The sequence below is a fragment of the Rhinolophus sinicus genome, chromosome 14 (assembly GCF_057876585.1).
Source record: "Rhinolophus sinicus isolate RSI-liver-muscle chromosome 14, RSI-T2T, whole genome shotgun sequence".
In the NCBI taxonomy this organism is placed as follows: Eukaryota; Metazoa; Chordata; class Mammalia; order Chiroptera; family Rhinolophidae; genus Rhinolophus; species Rhinolophus sinicus.
The window spans coordinates 128322238-128328334 of record NC_142514.1 but is presented as its reverse complement, the minus strand read 5'-3'; positions in this window follow the sequence as shown (position 1 = coordinate 128328334).

Sequence of the window (6097 nt, the reverse complement as noted above, 5' to 3'; positions counted from 1 at the left end):
GACCTCCCCAACCTGGGGGTGAGGGATAACTTTGACCTCACATGCATCCTCCACTGAGGACTCAGCAAGCATTTCCCCCTGGGACTACAAGTGCTGCATCTGGGCCGCCCCAGCAAGCACCCCCCAGCCCACAATAGTCGCCACAATCCCCGCTCTCTCTGGCCCATGCTGGCTGGATAACCATCCATGTTCTCCCACCCCTCCACAGGGGTCCAGCTCATGAGAACAGTGGCTACTGGGCACTATACACTGTGTGGAGGCCGCACAATCTCCCGCTCAGAGTCAGACATCATTCTTACCTGGCCGGAATCTTGCTTGCCGTGCCAGGTATCCGAGACCACCAAAAAGCAGGCGATGCCTGCAATGGCCAATAGAGTGGCATGCCATCTTGAGGCTTGAGAGGACCAACAATTCACCGAGTAGTAACGTTTCTCCCAGGCAGATCGCATTTCTGGCTCCCAGCACCGCTCCTTGCTGAGACTGAGTGTTCATACGCACAAACTGCTCCACCATCCTTCGGAGAGTTTTGGCTGGCACTATACCCTGCTCGCTGCGCCATGTGTCATGCAGGGTCTCTTGTCCCACTCCCTGCACCAGAATGCAGGATATGGTGAGACCAAAAAGAAACAACAACAGAGCCATAGATAGGGGAGTCATACCACTATATTCTCGATGGTGCCTGGTCGAGACACAAAAGCGAACATTTGCCAGTACCCCAACGAGGGTTCTTCCCGTACCCCAGTCTCACTAGAAGCCAGTAAGACACAGGAAGTAGGAGCCACACGAGCCACAATCCGCCATCTGGGCTTGCTAACCCCACTTGCTAGCCACAATCCGCCCTCCGCTTCTCTGCCAACCAACCAAGCCCCTAGCGTAGCCACGGCAGTTGTATTAGTGGCTAATGGCTAACCGGTAACAGCTGATGGCCACACAGCCACAGTGGATGGCCATCTGATTACAGCTGATAGCCATCTAATAACCAAGCCAGCACCTTTCCATGTGAGACCGAGAGCCTGGAAACTGCTCTCTGGGACTCTGTCCCCACACCCATAATATATGTGTGTTTGTTTTAATATAAAATGAATGCTTTATAGTTTAGTCTCTAGTTCCATGTGTCCCCTTCACAGTGTTAGTTCCTAGATACCTGTATATCCAGAGATGTGGTAATAAGAAACTTTAGTAGGTGCTAGCTATAGTCCTTTCTGATTTTAGTGATTTATAACTTTACCTAATCGCACTGGTTATCAGGCAATTAGGATTATGTAACCAGGTGTCAGTGTTACTTATAAATGTAATGCTCTATCAATCCAAAGATACTTGGCTAAAGTGTTGTTAACGGGCAGTCTTCCTAGGTTGATGCAAGGGACAAGTTCTCCTGAGTAAGTGTATCTCATATATTCAACTGCCATAGTTCTAGGTAGCCCATCTGACATGTGGGCTGCTTTGAAGAAAGGGAATGTGGCATTTCCTAGCTCCCAAAGACCTCAACGGCCCTCTCCTACAGCTGCAGCTCTTACCCATTCAGTAAACCCTTTCTTCCTAACACTTGCAGACCCAGCCAATCCCTACTTAGTTGCCTAACCCTGTTCATACCTTTGTAAATAGTTCTTTTATTAACCTCGTTTCAATAAACTTTTTGGGTTGGCCACCTGTTTCCCGCTGAGATTCTAACTTTGCTTCTTTCCTGAGTTCTCCCCCCATTATCCACAGCTTACTGGACATGTTACTATATATGGTTTCACAGTAATGTCAACTCCAAGACAGGATGCATTATAACCCTGCTCCTCCCAGTGTATTGCCTGACTCAGTGATTGCTGCTACTCTCTATTAATCATCACACCAGACACCTGAGCATCATCCTAGCCCTCTCCATCTCACTCACTCCATCCAGACAGTCACTAATTTATATCAATTCTCCTTCACAAGTTTTCCTAAAATCACTACTGCTTCACCATCTGCACAGTTTCTGCTCTCATTATTTGTCAAGTAGATTGCCTGATAATGGTTCCATCTGCCCCTAGCTGCCTTCCACACCCTTTTCCATTGCTTTCTAGTACAATCATATTTTATAAACAAAAAGCTGATCATGCCAATCTCTTAAAACAATTCAATGGCTTCTTACCACCTTAAAGATAAAGTCTAAACTCCTTAGCAAAGCATACAAACCTTTCTTTCTTTCTTTCTTTCTTTCTTTCTTTCTTTCTTTCTTTCTTTCTTTCTTTCTTTCTTTCTTTCTTTTTTTTTTTAACTTTTTAATCATTTTCTTGACACTTCCTCATAAGAACTTTACACTTGGGTACTACCAAATCCCTTCATATTTATCACAGAAGGTTGAACTTCACACTTGTGCGTTTGTACATGCTGTTTCCTTTGTCAAGAATAACCTGTGTCAAATAGTCCTTCAAGTCCTACCTTCAACATCACCTTCTTTAAGAAACTTGCCCAGACAACCACTACTCCCATAACTGATTTGTGTGTGTCTTAGGGATTGCAGTGGCCCCTATCCTTCAGGTGACGGCATGTCCCAGGGCAAGGTGTTCTATTCTGCTGGATGAAATACCACCGTTTTGCCCTGTCCTATGTCAAGTGAACACCAGAAGCCTTCTGCTTGCTCTTCCCCTTAAGATAATGTCTCTTGACTAGGCGTGGAAAGAAGCATGGGACTCAAGTGTGGGCTGTTCTGGAGGAAAGCATCAGGGTCAAGTCGCACAAGATAAGAAGTATTGGAATGGCTGATGGATCTTGGAATTAGGGATACTTTTAAATGCCAGGTCTTCTATTGACAGGCTGCATAGCTTTTAAGAACAAAAGTCCAGAGAATGTTATACCAATGAATAGTTTGCTTAATAGTTATGCAGAGGCTCAAGTTACAGAGGGCAGTTTGAAGCAATAGCATAGTTGAAACCTGCTCTGGATTTTGCCTTTGAGTCAGAGCTAAGATTGAAGTACTTATTAATCAGGCCTATCTCACCTGCACACAGAAGTTCCTTTTCTTACTTGTGAAATATTGCTGAGATGGATATAATTTAAAGCTTCTATTCATATTATAAAGTTCAGTGATTTTTAAGCTAAAATTAACCATAGGGATAATATAGAAATATATTGGGGAGATGTAGTATTTTTCAATCTTTGATTTGTGAATCCCTTTCATAGTGATATGTAATCTCATAACTACCCTCTTAAAAATTAAAAAAAATAATTTTAAGGTAGTTAATGATAAAGAAGTAATTTTAAATTAAATTATTTATTTTTGGTCTTTATATATCATGTAATAATTGTGACAATTAAGTTCGCAAACTTGTTGCAACGATGTTGCTGACAGTTTTTGTTACCAGAGGGATTATTCATTATGAATTTGTACCAAGTGGATGAACAGATAACCAAGTTTACTACTTGGAAGTGCTGAAAAGGCTGCGTGAAAATGTTAGATGACCTGAACTTTTAGCCAATAACTCATGGCTCTTGCATCACGACAATGCACTAGCTCACACGACACTGTCTGTGAGGGAGTTTTTAGCCAGTAAACAAATCACTGCATTGGAACACCCTCCCTACTCACCTTATCTGGCCCCCCGATGACTTCTTTCTTTACCCAAAGATAAAGGAAATATTGAAAGGGAGACATTTTGATGACATTGAGGACATCAAGGGTAATATGACAAGAGCCCTGATGGCCATTCCAGAAAGAGGTCCAAAATTTCTTTGAAGGGTGGACTAGGTTCTGACGTCAGTGCATAGCTTCCCAAGGGGAGTACTTCGAAGGTGACCGTGATGATATTCAGCAGTGAGGTATGTAGTACTTTTTCTAGGATGAGTTCTCAAACTTAATTGTCCTACCTCATAATTATCTCATTTAATCCTCCCAAGAAGGATTTAATGATATTAAAAAAATGGTACTTCCCTGAACACTCCACGCACTTTCTTGGCCAGTGAATGTACTGTTCCCCTAATATTTTCCTCTCTTGTATCTATCTGGTCAGCTCCTACTGATCCTTTACATTTTTGTTATTTGAAAATCCCTTTGGTAAGTGTTCCAATATATTGCTCTCACCTACACCATTTCCCTTTACTACCTCTTTGTCAAGCACATACTATACTGTTTTTCACAATTAAAAAATTATTGTGTTTATATTTTTAACTTTCCCTGCTATTTTGGCAGAGTTAACAATGTTCATGAGCAACCCATGACAAGAAATTGCTTCCCCAAAGTCACACAGCTCATCGCTAGTTATTTTTTTCCTGTTTTGTCTTTTCATATTATTAACATTTTATTTCTTGAGTGCCATGGATTGTATGGGTGGATGAATCTGCTTGTAGTAGATTTCTTTCTTTAAGTGTTAGTGTCTACTTTCTTTTTCTTAGTTTTATCTAGGATGTCGAATACCACATTAAATATTAGCGGGGCTATGTCCTGGCTTGTCCATAATAGTCCAGTATAAATAGTTGTCTCAGGGAAAGCCATTGTTCCAATATAACTAATGCTTACATTTTCTATAAATCTCAAAAATGTCAAGTTCTAAACAAAAATTCCATTTTCACTTTAGAAATTGTGCATATATGACATACATCTTTCATTCATGATCTAATGGGAATTCTAATATTTTTCTATTAGTATCATGTTTGCTGTTTCTGACAGATGTTTGTTTTAATCTTAAGAAAATTTCCTTTTGTTTTTAGTCACTAATTTATTTTATTCTATTTTAACCAGAATTGGTGTTGAATTTTATCACTGTTTCTATATCTGTTATATAGATTACATTGTTCTCCTGATATGTTAATGTAATTAAATATATTAATCAACTTTCTAATATTGAACATTAAAATCCTAGAGTCACGAAGGGTTATTCATTTATTAAATTTCACAATTTGATGTATAAATACTTTAGGATTTTATAATCTACATTTATGTTAATAGCCAACTGTTTTTCTTTCCTTGTCTGACTTGTGTACCAAAGTTAGAAAAACATCATAAAATTATCTATAGATATTCCCTTATTTTTCTATGTTTTATTTTTATATACTGTGATGAAATTCACCTGTAAAATTTTTAGGCTTATTCTTTTTAGAGTGATTTTAAAATTTCCTTTTATGATAGTCTGTCATTATTGGTATGAGTTTTCTACTTGTTTTGGTTTTAATTTGATAATTTATATTTTCCAAAATAATATCCATTTTTATTTATATTTTCAAATTTATTAGTATAAAGTTTTACCTAGTGTTTTCTTATATGTATTCTCTATACACATAGCTATGACTTCTTTCTCATTATTAATGTTAATTGTGGTTTCTCTGTTTTACTTGATTATGTTTAATGAATGTCAATGTATTGGTCTTTTCAAATTAAAAGATTTTGGTTTGAATAAGCACTTTTTTTTGTTGGATGTTTGCTTTCTTGTATTAAATTTGACTTAATATTAATTAGTATTTGTATTTTCTGTTTTTAATTGTTTATTTGTAAATATGTTCATTTGAATATTTAATTAATTAATTTTCAGTCTATTTTTAAATGTATGTATTTAGAGTAAAATATATTCTTTGTACTATGCTTTAACTGTTATACAAATTTTAATACGCAAGATCATCACTAATGTTCATTTCTAAGTAGGCTGTGATTTTAGTTAAGTTTTCCTCTTCATCCCAAAAAACCACTTGGGCAAAGATTCCAAATAAACATATTTCTTTTGGATATCTATTTTTTTTTTAATTTCAAAATTTTATGTTTTTTTAACTCAGTGAATATAGCCTATATGATTTTGCTTTTTGAAATTTATTAAGATTTCCTTCATCATCAAATTCAAGGTTAATACTTTTGAATGTTTCACAGATGGTGAAAAGAATGCCTATTCTTTAAATAAATTTGATTATTCTTGGTGTGTATGTTACTTGAGTCCTCTAAGTTTTACTCCATTTTACTTCTGCTGCTCTTAGAATACAATTCACTGGCTATTCAACATCTACGAATGCTATTATCTCACATATTACTTCATCTGAGGCTGTTAGAGTTAGGGAACCACCCAACATGTATTATGAAAAAAGGGAAAAACAAACAAACAAACAGACCTCAGTTGACCTCTGAGAATCAGGAAATAGGAAGAAA